We start from the raw sequence: 17756 nt of genomic DNA, 5'->3' as shown, positions 1-17756 counted from the left end.
TGAGAAGATTTTTTTTTTTTGGTCTTTTTTTTCTTCCTTCCTTCCTTTCTTTCTTTATTTTGAGGGATTTTCTCAGAATTTTTCCCCTCAGGTCTCTTGACATGTAATAGATAAATTAAATTAAATTGAAAATATTTACAGTATATAATGTAATGATTTGATATACATATACAATGTGAAAGAACTATCCCCCTCCCCTGAGTTCATTAACACATCCATCCCCTTACATATTCATCCTTATTTTTCTCTTTTGGTGAGAACATTTAAGTAGTACTCTCTCAGCAAATTTCAATTATGTAATTATGTAATACAGGGTTATCCGCTATAATCACATGGCATACATTAGATCTTCAGACCTTCTTTTCTTTTTTTTTTTTTAAAGATTTTATTATTTATTTGACAGAGAGAGATCACAAGTAGGCAGAGAGGCAGGCAGAGAGAGAGAGAGGAGGAAGCAGGCTGAGCAGAGAGCCCGATGCGGGACTCCATCCCAGGACCCGAAGGCAGCGGCTTAACCCACTGAGCCACCTAGGCGCCCCAGACCTTATTTTCTAAGTGGAAGTTTGTACCTTAAAAAACTCTCCCTATTTCCCCCACCCTGATAAGCCCCTGATAATCAGTTTTCTACTCTTTGATTCTATGAATATGACTTAAAAAAATTCAACATGTAAGCAATACTATACAGTATTTGTCTTTCTCTGTTGGTTTTATTTCATATCATAGTGCTACATTTATCCATATTGTCACAAATGACAGGATTTCCTTCTTTCTTAAGATTGGCTAATATTCCTCTATGTATGTGTGTGTGTGTGTGTGTGTGTGTGTGTGTGTATGAAAATAGATTCTCTGCCTTGATGTAGGAACTTGCAAGAGTTTTAGCCATTTTATTTTTTCCAACTGCATAGTCTCCTCCCCCATTTTGATTATCCAGATATCCATTTAGTGTAGCTGTAGCTCACGTTTCCCAACTCCAGGAGCAATTGTAGAGAATGGTAAGGCCTGAAAGAGCCTCAGAGATGCTCTAGTATAATCTTTGGATTTTACGTGTGAGGAAACTGCAGACCAGCGTGACAGAGTAACTCTGTAAAATAGGTATTATTATTTCATTTTACTCATGAGGAAAAACAGCATCATAAAAGTCAAACAAATTGCCCTGAACCACATAGCCAGTAGGTGGTAGGGCTGGGCTGAAACCCATATGTGTCTACTTCAAGTGGTCTTTTAATTAAATCACGTCAGTTGAACTCCTTGGATACCATTTCAACTCCTGACATGCAAGAGTTGTGTTTTGTGAAGTGCAAAGAATCAGGCCATGAACCCTAACATTTGGAATGGAAAAAGTAACGAAGAGCAGTTCAGGAGTGTTTACTTTCTGCCCTGTTAGAGCCCTTCTTCTTCTTAGCAACTTCTGAATAGTCAACCCTATAATGGCTGACATGAATTCCATCTTGGCCACTGAATTATTGTCACCTATGGTCCTACTGTTCTAGCTGTTTTTTGATTATGTTGGATGTATCCTTACTCCTTCATAATTTTTTGTGCTTATATTAGAGTGTTTATTTTAGGTGTCTCGGAGGCCACTTTGATTCGAGGTTAGTAATTCCCTCAGAAAATTTTTCTGGAGTTTGAAAATTCCAGTTTGAAATTACTATGCGTTTTGTGAACATAACACATCTCATCTTTTCCTGTGATGACTCAATTAGTTCCCTGTCTATAGACTATGAATGCCTTTATGGTAGAGTTTCTGTTTTCTGTCTTTGCTTCTCCAGGATTAAGACAACACCTGCCCCTAAATGTGTGTTTATAGGTATTTATAAATGTGACTGGACATAAAGGACACACCCAGTTGGAGTCAGTCCAGTAGATATAATAAAGTGTAGTAGTGTACTCACTCTCAGGGCTCATACACTGTTAGAAACTCCTCATTCTATAGATGGGGGAACTGAGAAAGCAGCTGAAATGAACTATGCAATGTCACAGAGCTATACTTTAGCAGATCTGGGAATAGAATTTAGGAGGGATCCTTCCTTGTCTTGTGGGACCTTTCTACAGCAACTGTGATTAGCAAACACCTTTTTAGCTATACAAGTCTTTATTGAAATAAAATGGGATTCAGCACACTATACCAGATTGTTAGAAGTAGAACTGTTTTTTTAAAAAATAATTTTAAAATAAACATATAATGTATTTTTAGCCCCAGGGGTACAGGTCTGTGAATTGCCAGGTTTACACACTTCACAGCAATCACCATAGCACCTCCCCCAACAATGTCCATAACCCCACCACCTCTCCCTCCCCCCACTCCCCCTAGCAACCCTCAGTTTGTTCTGTGAGAATAAGAGTCTCTTATGGTTTGTCTCCCTCCAGATCCCATCTTGTTTCATTTATTCTTTTCCTACCCAACCCCCCTACATTGCATCTCCAAGAAGTAGAAAACGGTTTTGATTGCTATTGTTGGTAGTGTTGGCAGAGGGAGCAGGGGCCAGACAGAAGACTTGGTGCTCTGCCTGCTGCTCCCACCCACCCTACCCTCTACATCTAGGCCTTGGAAGGGTTCCATGGAATACAGTTTGAAAAACACTGTGCTAAACTCTGCCCCTTTGGTTTTTGATTTAGCTCTATAAATAGCTAAACAAATTCACAAAGGAACAAAACAAAATCCTGCATACATCCACTGCCCACCACTCCTCTTCTAAACAGGAAGTTTTGACCACTTGGGAACCCCAATGGGGATCAGAGGAGCAAGTAGTCATTTTCAGCCCAGCAAGCACAAAATGCCCATTCTTGCACTTTGAGCAAAGGCTGTGCAGCCGGGCGGGGCTCCTGTGGCCCATCTGCAGGGCTGTATCTCACAGGAAGTGGTGTAGCTCTTCAGAGATAAGTTTCACTGGAGAACAAAGAAGGATTTTGTTCACTGGCTCAAGAATGATGCATTGACCCTGGACTCAGCTTTTTAATTCATGTAGCTGGAAACAAGGCAAAAATGACCGAATGTGCTAATTTTTTCTCCTTCCTGAGTCAGGCTGAGTGGCAACCCCTTTTTGTCTTCCAAAGAGACTCAGAGGTCACTGTCTGTCCTTTTCTATACTAGTCATTTCCACTAACCCACCACACTCCCTAAAATTAAGCTTGAACGTTTTATAATTGTGCTTACTTTACACATTTTTTTTTCCCCTTCTGGGAGTCTTGGCAGCTGAGCATGTTGACAGGAAGATTGCTATGAATGGTGGAAGCTATTGCTAAGAGGTTTTGAACTTAATAGTCCCAGCAAAGTGTCACAGAACCATAGTGTTAGAACTTTTCCATGTCTGGAGAAACATGCTTCTTTTGTTATTTTTAATTTTATTTAATTTATTATTTTTTCAGTGTTCCGAGATTCATTGTTTATGCACCACACTCAGTGCTCCATGCAATACGTGCCTTCCTTTATACCCACCACCAGGCTCACCCAACTCCCCACATGCTTCTGAATGAAAAGGGACAGGCCTGGGTTTGAACTCCAAGTTTCCATCAGCTAAACCTTGAGCAGTTTTCTGACTTGTCTGTGCATGACCTTTCTCATTGGCAAAATTGGAATAATGATAACGCTGTTCTCATTTCAAAGATGAAAAACCGAATCCCAGAAAGGAGGTAGGTTCTGTGGAACACCTGCAGCATGTAAATGCCCAAGGTGCATGGGCAGGGCTCCTTGTGTGTGCTCAGAAGCTGGCCTGCTGGTGTGGCAAATACCTGACTCTCCATATGGTGTCTCCATTGTAGCTTTGGGGGCACAGGGCTGACCACATCTGACTTTCCAGAAGCTGTACATTTCCTGGGAGATAATGAGGTGTGGTATGGAGGGAGACAGGATTTATATGGCAGTTAAATGTAGTTTGGTATCAAAAATATGATTGCATTATTCACTGTGGCATAGCAAAGATCACCTCTGCCCTCTTGCTTCTGGCTGGATCAGCAGATATAGACCACGATTAAGGAAACACTGTCAAATATTTCTTTATAGTTTAATTTCCCTCTTACTCTCCACTGCCTGCAATGCCCTTGCCTTTGGGAAAAGTGGTAGGATAAACATTTTTTTTTTTTAAATCAGTTTGTCCTTCTTGCTTTTAGGGGATGATTTAAGGATACTGATTGGCTCTGGTGGTGGAATGTCATCTTCGGCATGTGGCATGTGGGATGGGATGGCAAAGTAGGGACCGAGAATCTCCATCCAAAGCAAACTGAGGACATTTTGGCAGGTAAGAAAGTCCTGAGATGGGGAGAACGCTGCCTCCTGAAGCAGCCCATTTCATTTCTGAAATGCTGCCCTTGTTGGAAGCACACACTTTCTAACAATTAGAGAAGTTGGGTGATGGGTTGGGTCAAATGTGGATTATGAGCTGTTAGTCCCAGGAAGCGGTTAAACATAAACTGAATGTTAACCTTTTCAGGGAAGCTGTCAAAGGGATTCCTCCCTCTAGATCAGGCAGTCCTGGGCTTACGTATTAATTATGCCACTTTATTCTCTAAGTTCTGAGCCTCAGTTTTCTCATATGTAAAATGGGGCTAATAATGCTTACCCACTGTGTTGTTCTGGGGATAAATTATGATGATCTATATAAAATGCCCAACATATGATAGGTCATCAATCAATGTAGTTTTCTACTTGCTTAGTTCCTTAGAGACATAGGTATTGGATCTTGGGGAGAGTAAATATCTTTATCAATGGAAAAAATTTGTAATGGAATATTTCAGGCACTGTGGGAAATGGGTGGGGAAATCTTTTTGAGAGTGGTATTATGAGTGCATTTGTGTGAGGTCAAGTTTCTATATTAGAGAATAATTCATCTCAATGTTCTAGGTCAATGTGGGGTCATGTGAAGCACAAGAGAGCATCAGTGGTCTGGACAATCAGAATCTCTATTGAAGGATTGGGGTATTTATATTAGCAGGGATACCATGGACATGGATTAGATTGGATTGAGGGGAAGATATGAAGTGGTAAGAGGCAAGGGTCTAGGATTTTTTGAACTTAGTAAAGTCTTCTACATTTGAGGGAGAACATCAATCTTTGGTGTTCTTACGTTATTACACTCTATATATTGACTTGTGTCTTCTTTACTAATCTGAACTCCATGGAGGTGGGAACAGCACCTTATTTACCTTTGTACTTCTAGCCTTTATCACAGTGCTTGATCCATAGACAATCGAGGAAATTGTTGTTTAAGTGCTCTGCAGGTTAAGAGAATGGGTTGGAGTGTTGAACTGTCTGTGTTTGCATCCTACACCTGCCACTTACTATGTAACTGTGAATAGGTTAGTCACTTAACGACTTCAGACCATAATTTCCTCATCTCTAAACTGGGGATAATAATTATAGATATAGTGTTTGAGGACACAAGGTGATTAAATTATAGGTATAAGACATCTAAAATAACCTGGAAAATAAATGAGAGCTTAGTAAGATTAGTGATAATGTTGCTGTAATGATAAAATTCTAGAGGGCAGAACTGCAACCAGAGGTTAGCAGCAACATGGATGTATTTCAGCACAAGAAAAGAAGTAATTTTCTGATGAAGGAAGGGGCGTATCTGAAGGCTGAATAGGCTGACTTAAAAAGTTGTGAGTTATAGTAATGAGAACAGCGTAGTAGTGGCCTAAGGATAAACACATGAAGAATAGAATAGAATAGAATAGAATAGAATAGAATAGAATGCAGAAGAGTCTAGATATAAATCTGTATACATATGGTCAATTGATTTTTGACAATGATGCCTGACCATTTAATGGGGGAAACGATAATCTCTTCAACTGATGGTGCAAATACTGTATACCTGTATACAAAAGAATGAAGTTGGATCCCTACCTCATGTTACATATAAAATCAGCTCAAAATAGCTCAAAACCTAAATACAAGAGTTAAAACTATAAAAAAATGAAAAGGAAACATATAACTAATCTTCATGACTTTGGCTTTGGCAATAACTTCTTAGACATGACTCTGCAATTATAAGCAACATAAGAAAAAATAAAGAAGTTGGACTTCATCAAAAGCAAAAACTTTATTTCATCAAAGGACACTGTCAAAAGAGTGAAAAGACAGCATGAGAAAAAATACTGGCAAATCATATACCTGATAAGTGTGTAGTATCCATAATATGTATAGGATTCTTACAACTCAACCACAAAATGACAAAAAGTTCAGTTAAAAAGTGGATGAAAGACTCAAATAGACATTTATCCAGGAAGATAAACAAATGGTCATAACAGGCACATAGAAAATGCTCAGTGTCATTAGTTATTAGAGATTTGTAATCAAAAGCATAATAAATTACCACTTCATATCCATTAGGATAGTTTTAATTAAAAACAACAGAAAGAATCTGAGGGGTTTGAAGTGGCGGTGGGGTGGGAGGTTGGGGTAAAAGGTGGTGGGTATTATAGAGGGCACGGATTGCATGGAGCACTGGGTGCGGTGAAAAAATAATGAATACTGTTATGCTGAAAATAAATAAAAAAAAAAACCCAGAAAGTAGCAGGTGTTAAAGATGTGAAGAAGTTGGAACCTTCATATATTGCTGGTGGGAATGTGAAATGGTGCATCTAAAGTTTGAGGGCTCCTTAATAAGTTAAATAGAATTACCATATGAACCAGTAATTCTACTCCTATGTATATATCTTAGGTAATTGAAAATAAGTGTTTGAAAAATGTCTGTAAGAATTTTCACAGTACCGGGGCGCCTGGGTGGCTCAGTGGGTTGAGCTGCTGCCTTCGGCTCGGGTCATGATCTCAGGGTCCTGGGATCGAGTCCCGCATCTGGCTTTCTGCTCAGCAGGGAGTCTGCTTCCCTCTCTCTCTCTCTGCCTGCCTCTCTGCCTTCTTGTGATCTATTTCTGTCAAATGAATGAATAAAATCTTTAAAAAAAAAGAATATTCACAGTACCACTATTCATAATAGCCTCAAAATAGAAATAACAGAAAAGGCCATCAACTGACAGATAAATAAGATGTGGAAAATCTGTATTTTGAAACACCATTCAGCTATAAAAAGGAATGAAGTATTGATATAGGCTAGTACATGGGTGAATCCTGAAAACATACGGAGTAAAAGAAGTCAGACACAAAGACCCCATATGGTGTGATTTCATTTATATGAATTGTCCAGAACAGGCAGATCATAAAGACAGAAAGCTGATTAGTGGCTGTGGGAAAGAGGGAATGAGTGACTGCTTATCGGATATGGGGTTTCCTTGTCAGGAGATAAAAATTTTCTGCAACTAGATTGTTGTAATTGTTGTCCAATCTTGTGAATGTACGAAATGCCACAGAACTGTATGTTTTAAGATGGTTAAGATGGCAAATTTTATGTTGCATGTACTTAACTACAGTAAAAAAAAATAAAAAAAAGGAAGTAGTGAGATTCCTTTTGTAGCCAATATTCAAGTAGAGACTGAAAAGGCCTTCCCTGGGGATGATGTCCGGGGAACTCCACAGGGTGATGAAGGCTGGACAAGATGACCGTGAAGGAGTCAGTGACCTGTGAATGATCCTTGACAAGAGCGGTCCTTGTTAGGAAGTCGGGATGCCACATCCAGGCTCTGTGACCCTGGGTGCTACTTACTCTGTCTCATCTGTAATGCAAGGACAGTAATTATAGGGTTGCTGGAAGGGTATATGGTGAATGCACAATGCCTGACCCATGTGAAGTGCTATGTAAAGGCCAATCCCTTTTCTGGTTTTGGGATTCTATAATTCCTTAAAGGAACCTCCTAGTAATCAAAAATACATTTTCAAGAGAATCAAGAAGTGCTTGGGCCACTGTGGAAGACCCACAGAGATCAGGCAAAGGTGAACACAGTCCCTTCTCCTGAGAAAACCACTGCCACCAGACCCATTTCCCAGGCCTTGAAGGGTTTTGTTCCTCATCTCTGTCTTTACTTTATTTTCTTCAGCTTCCATTGCTGAATAGGAAGGAAAACTGGACCAAGCCCCTGTCAAGCCCGTGAGAACACCTTCTTAGTTCTTTCCTAATTGGTTTCTGGAAAATGTTTCCATGTCCAGCTTGCTTTGTGGGTCCCAGCCCTCCCTGTGTTTTGGCTTCACAGTTTCTGTAATACTTTAGTTTGTTAGGATTCTGACTGTAAATGGTCAGTCACCTTCACTTTCTCTGAGTAATTACATCCACAAGGATTTCCAAGGCTGAGGTCAGCACTTCCACAGGCCTGTGGTATTTTCAGAGCTCATACTCATGGATTTGCCAGAAGGCTGTGATGGAAATTAAAAACAAAGGCATTCCCTGACCTCAGAATATCTCATTTACAAAGGTCAAAACTCCATGAGTGCGTGGCCCATGCCAGGCAGGGAGCTGGGGCAGATTCCCCTTCCTGTGGGTCCTGGAAAGGGAGAAATTTCAACTCACCCATCTGTCCTCCTTACCATGAATGCAGTGGCCAGGGGATCAGGGAAGGGGACTGAGATGGTGAAGGGACAGGGAGATGTGTCCTTGAGAACTCTACATCTTCACAGATGGTGTGTCATGGTCATATATTCCAGAGTCTGGAATCAAGGAATCAGAACTGGATTATAAATCTGGCTCTAATTTAGTTTCTTTATCTATTAAGTGGAAGCTAAATATATTTATCTTGAGGGGTTATAGCAAAAATTAAATACGATGAAATATACAGCACAGTGCCAATAATAGCTGGTATTTACTGAGCACTTACTACATGTTTAGATCTGTTTTATGTGTTTTGAAGTAGTGACTTATTTAATCACAACAACGCTAAGAATGTAGTCATACCTGAGAGGTATTGCGTGTTTGGTTCCAGACCACGACAATAAAGAGAATACACCAATAAAGAAAGCCAAATGAGGGGTGCCTGGGTGGCTCAGTGGGTTAAAGCTTCTGTCTGGCTCAGGTCATGATCCCAGGGTCCTCTGATCGAGCCCTGCATCGGGCTCTCTGCTTAGCGGGAAGCCTGCTTTCCCCTCTCTCTCTGCCTGAAAGAAAGAAAAAAAAAAAAAAAAAGAAAGCCAAATGAAAGTTTTTTGTTTCCCAGTATATATAAAACTTATGGTTACACTGTAGTGTAGTCTAATAAGTGTGCAGTAACTTTATGTCCGAAGAAAGTACATATCATAATTCAAAAATATTGCTAAAAAATCCCAACTACCGACTGAGCTTTCAGTGAGTCACTGATCACAGATCACCATAACACATATAGTTATAATGAAAAATTTTGAAATTTTGAGGGAATTGCCAATATGTGGCACAGAGACACAAAGTGAGCAAATGGTGTTGGAAAAATGGCACCAAAGATTTGCTCGATGCAGGCTGGCCATATAAACCTTCAATTCACTAAAAAAAAAAAAAAAAGCATTATCTGTGAAGCATAATGAAGTGAAACACAACAAAGAGGGATATCCCTGCATTGTTTCAATTCCCACTGTATATATGTGGAAACGGAGTCCCAGAATAAAGGAAGTACCTTGTCCAATGTTCAGATCTATTTAGCGTTTGGAATTAAGCCTAGGTAATCTGTTCCTAGTGCCTATGCTGTTAAATATTAAGCTATATTGTCTATCTCATTTTCTTGATATAGAGGCTGAATTCCTGCTATGATGTGGCTTTCAAAATAGTTATTCCCAGGAAAGAGGGAGTTGAAATGCGTTTCTGAGATTCCTAGGATCTTGCCTCAGTGCGAAATAAAGCACCACTGTATGTCACCATCATGGCCTGACTTGGTTTTTGAGGGTCCTACTAGGAATCTAATTTTTGTTCACAAATCTGTTGCTGTGGAAAAATTCATTCAACATTCTAGAAGATCGATTTACACAAGGATGTTTTTTGCTAGTACTTATAGCAGTGGAAGTGGTGTAGTAGTAATTTTCCTCACCCTTAAAGACAGCCAGTGTGCTTATCATCTCTTTTTGTATTTTTAAAGTGTTTAGCATGAGATGGAGAGGGGAATTGGAAAATTGGTTGGGTTTTCTTTTTTGAAAGCAGAAAACAATGTAATTAGTGGGAAATTTACCCGTAATCTTGATCTTCAAACTCTTCCGCCCTTTCATTCCATTAAGATTGCTTTTTTTTTTTTTTTTAAAGGAAGGAAAAAAATGCATAAATAGCTAGGCTACTAAATTCTCTTTAATGACTGAAGCTAATAAGAAATGGCTCTGGTATTTCATCCAGCCTCTCAAATAATGGCTCTGTTGTTTTGATCTCAGAAGTGTAAGGGAAGCTTTAATTTCAGAGATGGGCGTCCCTGTCTCAAGCACCTGAGAGACTGCATTATATATTTGAAAACCATTTTACAATGTCCCTTCCCAGAGTGTGAGGCCATTGATGCTTTGATGTGGTTAAGTAATTTCGTACAATCATGTAATAGATTAAATTAGATTTCAGCTTCCTTGACATTTCTGAAGAATGCACACGAAATGAGGGCATCCATAATCTTGCAGCATTTCTCATTTTTCTGCTTTTATTTTTCCACAGTAAAATGCCAGTAGAACAAGCAGCAGAGTCCCTTCCCTTAATCTTGAGTAGAAGTGAAAGAGAAATTGCTGAATTTTGTTCTGCCGTATCCATGCCCGAGTGGGAGAAGAGATGATGGGGGAAGACAGACGGAGACATTTTTTTCCTAAGATATCAAGGAAGAAGCTGCTTTTTTTTCCCCCTATTAACTATGGGGTATATATTAGTGGTGGTGGAGGGAAGAACAAAAATTTTCCAAGAGATTTATAAATAGGCAGATCTGAGTTTTAATCTTCATTCTGTGATTTCCTTGTTTTGTTACTTAACCTTCCTGAGCATGTTCTCTAATCTGTAAAATTGGAATCACAATATTAAAGCTGAACAGTTAATGTGAGATTAAATGAGAGGATGCAGATAAAATGTCAGTCAGAATACTGATTGTTCCTGTCCTCTGATTCCAAGTTGGTCACTTACAAATATGCCTTGAGTTTTCATTTTGAAACATACACTGTATGGGGTCCTGGATACTGCTCTGACTAAAACCTATACTATCCACTTTACATCTCTAGTTAGAGAATTTAGCATCACTCAAACTTTAAAGGTCCCGAAATTAACTCATGATCTTCCCTTCTGCCAGCATCCCTGAGCTCAGCACAGGGTACCCTCTTCACCTGGCTGTCCGCAAAAAGAAAACTAGGAATCACTTGTGAAATCTGCCTCTCCTTCAGTCTTGACAACCAACTAATCATCAAGTTTTCTTCTAAAATATTTTCAGATCTTTTCATTTCAGAGAAACATCTCCAACGTCAGTCTTGTTAGCCATGCCCGAACAATCTTTACCTTTCTCCCAAGTCAGATGAACTCTCCTCTCCTCTTCTCCCTGCATTCACCATAGAACTTCTCCATCCTGTCCGTTATGGAGAGTGCTTTTATAAATGCGAACCTTGTAATGTTACTTCCCTGATCAAACACCTTATTATTGTTTGTATGAAAAAAGACAAAATCTGTTTTGTTCATCATCTACCACGAATGCATAATCTTTTAAAAACAATTTGTAAATTTAAATTTAATTAATGTATGGTGTATTATTAGTTGCAGAGGTAGAGTTTAGTGATTCCTCAGTTGCGTATAACACCCAGTGTTCTTTACATCTAGTGCCCTCCTTTATGCCCATCACTCAGTTACCCCATCCTTCCAACCCTCTTCCCCTCCAGCAACTCAGTTTGTTTCCTAGAGTTAAGAGTTTCTTATGGTTTGCATAAGAGACTCTTAATCTCAGGAAACAAACTAAGGGCTGCTGGAGGGGAAGTGGGTGGGAGGGATGGGGTGGTTGGTTGATGGACGTTGGGGAGGGTATGTGCTATGCTGAGTGCTGTTAACTGTGTAAGACTAATGAATCACAGACCTGTACCCCTGAAACAAGTAATACATTATATGAAAAAAAGGTTTCTTATGGTTTGTCTCCCTCTCTGATTTTGTCTGATTTTATTCTGAACTCAGTAAACATTTTTGAATAAATGATTTTTTTTAACAGTACAGTCTGGTTGCTCTTTGTAGGATGAAATGAAGGAAATAAGAGGACAATCACGTGAAGATACTAGACTAAGGACATGAAGGCATGAAGAGTTGAGGATATTCCAGGAAGGGGGAACATCATGGGCAAAGGATGGTGTATGGGTAACAGAGATAAGCAAAATGGAAGAAAAAAATTTGAAGAAATAGTGTAGGACTCTGAAAATTACACTGGGGCTGATAAACAAATAGCTTTTGAGCATCTTTAGAGTGATGACTCTCAATGTCTTAGTTGTGTAAATATCTCAACTTACTGACTGTCCGAGATTTTAATGGTAATAAACAATCTGAGAGGAATGTACAAAAATAAGTTATTATTTAACTTCTAGTGGGAAATATGAACTTGTATGCATGCTATAGTATTATAGCACAATGTCCAGTGACCTCAAGATAATTCAATACATAAATTATGTTAAGCTTTGTTAGTTGTTTTCTATTTGTTCCCTCTGATAGTTTATTCCTCTTTTCCTCTGTTCCTTTTTTCTTAGTTTCTTTTGGATTCTTTGACTATTATTTTTAGAATTCAATTTTAATTTATCTCAGTGTCTAGCACATAGCAGGTGCTCAGTACATATTTGATAATTGAATCAAAGATTAAATAGTATCTGAAACATAAAATTCATAATAAATGGAAACTTCTTCCCCTTCCAACCGATGGGTGATATGGTAGGAAGGATGGAGTTTGGGCAGTCACTGGTAGGATTCACTTGACAGCTGTGAGAAGAACCTGGCTATCATTCAAAACTCAGGGTGGGAGGCAGCTGGCAATTGATATTAGGAGTGAAGAAAGCAGATCTAGACCTATGGGGCTGGCCTCAGGCAATATTGTGATAAATGCTCATCATTATTATTTTTATAGTACCTTGCATAAGTATGTTTCACATCTTTCAAAGCACTTTTTATACTTATGATTTTGCTTGTTTTTAGGACAGTTCTGAAAGAAAGGCTGCTGTTATTTCATGGATGCTAATTACGTGTCAGGCACTATATGTACATGTGTATGTATACATGTGTAAATTATGTATCATATATAAATTATATATATAGCACCTGATGTAATTTACTTGTATTAGCTATCAGTCCTGAGGAGTATGCACGGGACTGAAATCAGAGAGCCTCAAGTTGTTTTGCCCTTAATAACTTTGAGTAACTCATTTGATGTTTATGGGAATGTTTCCTTATTCTGAATTCTGATTTTCACTACTCAGTATAAAATCTTCGAAAAGATACTTAACTACCCTGTGTCTCTATTTCCTTATATGTAAAATAAAGATAATAGAATATATCTCATAAAGTCACTCATTCACTAACAGATATTTATTAAGTGCTTGTATATCATCATAGGCTATGTTCTAGGATTTTGCAGCACATTGATAAAAAAAGAAATGGAGACTATTATAAAGTTGAATGAAAGGAGTTAACACATGCAAAACAGTGCCTGTCATAAAAAGAACAATCAATCAGGGTGTTATCTTAAAAATGAACAAATAGTATTTTCTGTGGTCTAGGCCAGGCTGAATTTTGTTATGTGTAAAGAACACTGTTGTAATTCAGATTTTTTTTCCTTCTCTTAAATCCTGGCTTTTAAGACTATGGATTTACCAAGGATTCAAGAGAGTCAGTTTTAAGTTTTAAGTTTTAAGTTTTTGTACATTGTTTGCTCTTTCCTAGGTTGATCTTTCTCGGTTGGGCTTAAAAGTGGAAGGTTGTCAGAGACGTGATTTCCAGGTCAAAGTAATAGTAAATGTTTAATATTTATTTAAATGTTCAGTATTCATGATTATTATCTTAGGGATTCCTAAAAATTCCTAATAAAAAAGCTTAAGTCCAGCAAATGACTGGTCAGTGTCAGGATCCTTTGGCAACGTAACTTGATGTAGATGGAAATCATTAAGGGTAAGTAAATATTCATAGGAAATCATGAAACATATACTACAAAGGCCAACAGTCTAAGTAAAATCAGGCCGTCTTTGGAAATGGTGCATCCAAAAGATTGACCAGGTGTGTGTTAGAGAGAGAAATTTCACAGGTTTGGTGATTATTAAGAAACTGATTTACCCTTCCATTTCTCAAGGCATTTTTGCAAAGCAGAGTTAAAGTCATTATTTTGGGATTCTTAGTCAACAAAAATAAGAACATTCCTGAATAACTTAATATCCAAATGTAGAAAGATACACTTGAGTGTTTTCAACAATGGGGATTTAGGGATATAATTTAGGATGAGCAGTGATGATGAGTTTCAATGTATTTTTCAAACACATGGCTGGTTATGTGTAGAGTGGAAACATTTATGATCTATGCCTTTTATTGGAAAGCCATTAATTTTTCTAAATGCCTCTCTCTTAGGCTGAGGGACTAGAGTTGGCCTGGTTGGTAGGCCTACTGCTATAGAAGGAAGTTTCTTAGTCAAAGCTGGAAATCTTGGCAGCTGAGCACAAATAAGGTAGATTTGAGCAGGTAGTTGAGTGTATTAAGTAAAAGAAGTCACTGTGTACTTGGAAACTGGAATATGAGCCCAAGATTGGGAGAACTGCAGAGACCAATGAAGACCAGCAGGTTGAGAACATGTAAGGGATTATTATAGATAGTTCTGTGAAGCAGACACTAGAGTCTTTGTCTTCATGGATCTACTTGAGCTTGGTATCTGGGAAGGCAGGCTACATTTAATGGTCTAGGCATGAAATGGATACAATAGCCATTATACTTATTTAAAGACTGTCCATTCCACTATTCTTTACCATCACTAAAAACTAAACTGCAATCTGTAAGCCTCTTTCTTTTCATTTTTCCTTCATGTCGAAATTAACATATTTGCTTTTAAAAACTTTTCTATCACCTATGCATGGTATTTATTTAAAAACAAACAAAAAAACAAGGATCAGCCTCAAATCCCAACTGGCTTTGGAAAGCAAAGTCATTATGAATGCTTGTGAACAATGAAAGCCTCTAATTGGAATATTAGATGGCAAAATCCTTCCATTCTTGTAGGAAAACAAGTCCAGCGTGGGATGGCTTTGAATGACTTAATGCAAATTAGCTACTGAAATCAGAGTGGGTGGTACCACAGTTTGCAGCATAGATAGAACAACAGTTCCCAAACCTGGTTAAGCATCAGAATCACCAGTGAACTTATTAAAATGAAGATGTCAGACCAAATTCACTGAAATAGTGTCTCTCGAAGTGAGTGGCTCCTGAATTTGTAGTATGAATTTTCTTCATATGTTTGATTTTATTTTAGTTTTTTATTTTTTAAGTAGGTTCCATGCTGAGCCTGACTTCAATGTGGGTCTTGAACTCAGTGACCCCAAGATCAACACCTGAATTGAGATTAAGAGTTAGATGTGCAACTCACTGAGCCACCCAGGTACCCCCAAATTTTCTTCACAATTTAATCTAAAGCACAGGAAAGTTTAGGAACTATTGGGATAGTGCACTGGAATGATTTCTATCAGAGTTTATCCACATGTGGCCGGTAGTCCAATTGCCTCTGAGTCTTGGCGTGGTAGGGTGAGAGTAAAAGTAAGGAAAGAATGCACATTAAAATACAGATTCCTGGGCTTCACTGAAATTTGTTGGATGTTCATTTCTAATGAATGCCTCAGGTGATTTTTTTTCTTTAAGACATTATTTTTAAAGAAGTTTTAAGTTTACAGAAAAATTGAGATGAAGGTAGAGAGATTTCCGTGTATCTCCTTCCCACATACATGTACAGCTTCTCTAATTATCAACATCCCCCACCAGAGTGGTACATTTGTTACATGAATGAATCTATACTGATGCATCATTATCACCTGAATTTCATAATTAACCTTAGAGTTCACTCTTAGTGTACATTCTAAGGGTTTGGACAAATATATAATGACATGTATCCACCATTAGGGTATCATCAAAAACATTTTCACTGCCCTAAAATCTTCTGTGCTATATCTTTTCATCTCTCCCTACTCTCCCAAACCCTGGTATTCACTCAACTTTTTATTGTCTCCATTGTTTTGCCCTTTCTAGAATGTTATATATTTGGAATCATGTAATATGTAGCCTTTTCCGATTGGCTTGCTTCACTTAGTGATATACAATTAAGTTTCTGCTATGTCTTTTCATAGCTTGATAGGTCATTTCTTCTTAATACTGAATTTCTTTTTAGTACTGAATTTAGTACTGAATTGGCCCTAATAATCAATGTGGTAGGAAATGTTTGAAAGAAATGGGGAAGGAACCTAGTTATATTGGGAACCTAATGAATCCTAGGTAGGACACTTGGCAATTTATCAATATAATCTGATTTTTTTTCTCTTGATAAGTATGTTATGAAACAAATATTAAGATACATAATTAGAGAGGGCCTTATTTGAGGTTCCACAGTTAAAAGGAGTAGGAACAAGATAGAAATTTGGGCCAAATCAACATTTAAGCCTTTTGCTTGACTATACCGGCACCAAATTGCCAATAAATCTGTACTAAATTATGTGTTAAGTCAGGAGAACTAAACTTTAATTCCCACTCCGGTAGTATCTATCTCTGTGGTATCAGCTATGTTTCTGGTCCTGTTTCCTCATTCTTCATAGCTTACATGTCATGTAGAGATGCCTGTATTTTCTCTAGTGGTGTTCCTTCTTAAATATCTAGTAATAGACACTGGACCACAGAAAGAATGTTCATAGGAACTAAGCCTGGTATCTGAGGGTCGTATATTCTCTTTTTCTCTAAGTAACTGTCTGAAGTCAATATTTAAATGCTTTGAAAAAATAATTCTTAAGAAAGAATTCTATTTTTTTCATATGTGCAGGCAGCCTGAGATAGAAATCCAGTGTGTTGAAGATGTATTGGCATTATTTATTTACTTATATAATTTAGAATGCTCCCAGGCACCTGCCCTCGAAGTAGTGCCATATATATTAACACCAACAGAATCTCAAGAGACTTATTCAGCGAAACTAGAAAAATAAAAAATGGTCTCACATTTGCTATGGCTATTTGGCTTCTACATTCCTCGATAAATGATGTCTAACCTCTGGGACCCTCTGTGTACCAGTAAAGGTTAAGGGCCTTTTTTTCTAGGTGGCTGTTCTATTTATAGTGCAGATGGCCTCATTCTGGAACTAAATCCTGTGGGAAACATTAGCAGTGGCATCAAGGCAGCAAGGAGATTTCTGGTGGCTCCTTAAGTCACCCATACCTGTGCCCACACTATCCTCCCCGGCCAGTGGGTAAGCTATGACATGAGATGCATGCTTCCATGTCCTTCTATGTGACTAGATTTCCTGTGGCCCCAACTCATGTTGCATCAGAAGAGTTCTGTGGCTCCTCTAGACTTAGCAATCATACCCCAGGTTTTCTCCAGGTCCTTGGCTTGACTTATGCTTTCATCTTCTTCTATCCAGTTGCCTTTGCAGTGGCTCCACAGGACGCTGTCCATGGCCAGCATTCAGTACTCAGCACGTGGGTGGTGACTGGTTTTGTTAGTACTCTCACCTCTCCACAGTTCCTTGACCACAGCAGGATAAAATGAACAGGGACTTTAGTGAAGATTAGAGTGACCACACATTGGTTAACTTCCTTTGTCCAGTATAATTATTAATAATTTCCTCTTTCACTTACAAAATGGCCCAGGTTTGAATGATTCAATTATATTATCGCTGCATGTATAATATTCTCTAGCCTATGGAAGTGGTTCTGTAGTGTCACACCCAAAAGACAGAATTACACCAAATAAAAGCTGCCTTTCATGAATTT

At 38.3% G+C, this 17756-nt stretch overlaps 1 long non-coding RNA gene across 5 annotated transcripts in view; it reads left to right on the top strand.

The window, feature by feature from the left end:
- Positions 1-17756, top strand: part of LOC132000943 (uncharacterized) — a 260143-nt gene that overhangs the window by 22738 nt on the left and 219649 nt on the right. For all 5 annotated transcript variants that reach the window (XR_009399498.1, XR_009399499.1, XR_009399501.1 and 2 more), the window contains exon 2: positions 4108-4235. This is a non-coding gene — a long non-coding RNA (uncharacterized LOC132000943). The remainder of the gene's footprint in view (positions 1-4107; positions 4236-17756) is intronic.

Source organism: Mustela nigripes, chromosome 14 (assembly GCF_022355385.1).
Source record: "Mustela nigripes isolate SB6536 chromosome 14, MUSNIG.SB6536, whole genome shotgun sequence".
NCBI lineage: Eukaryota > Metazoa > Chordata > Mammalia > Carnivora > Mustelidae > Mustela > Mustela nigripes.
The sequence above is the reverse complement of the archived record's forward strand: the minus strand, read 5'-3'. Positions and strand labels throughout refer to the sequence as shown.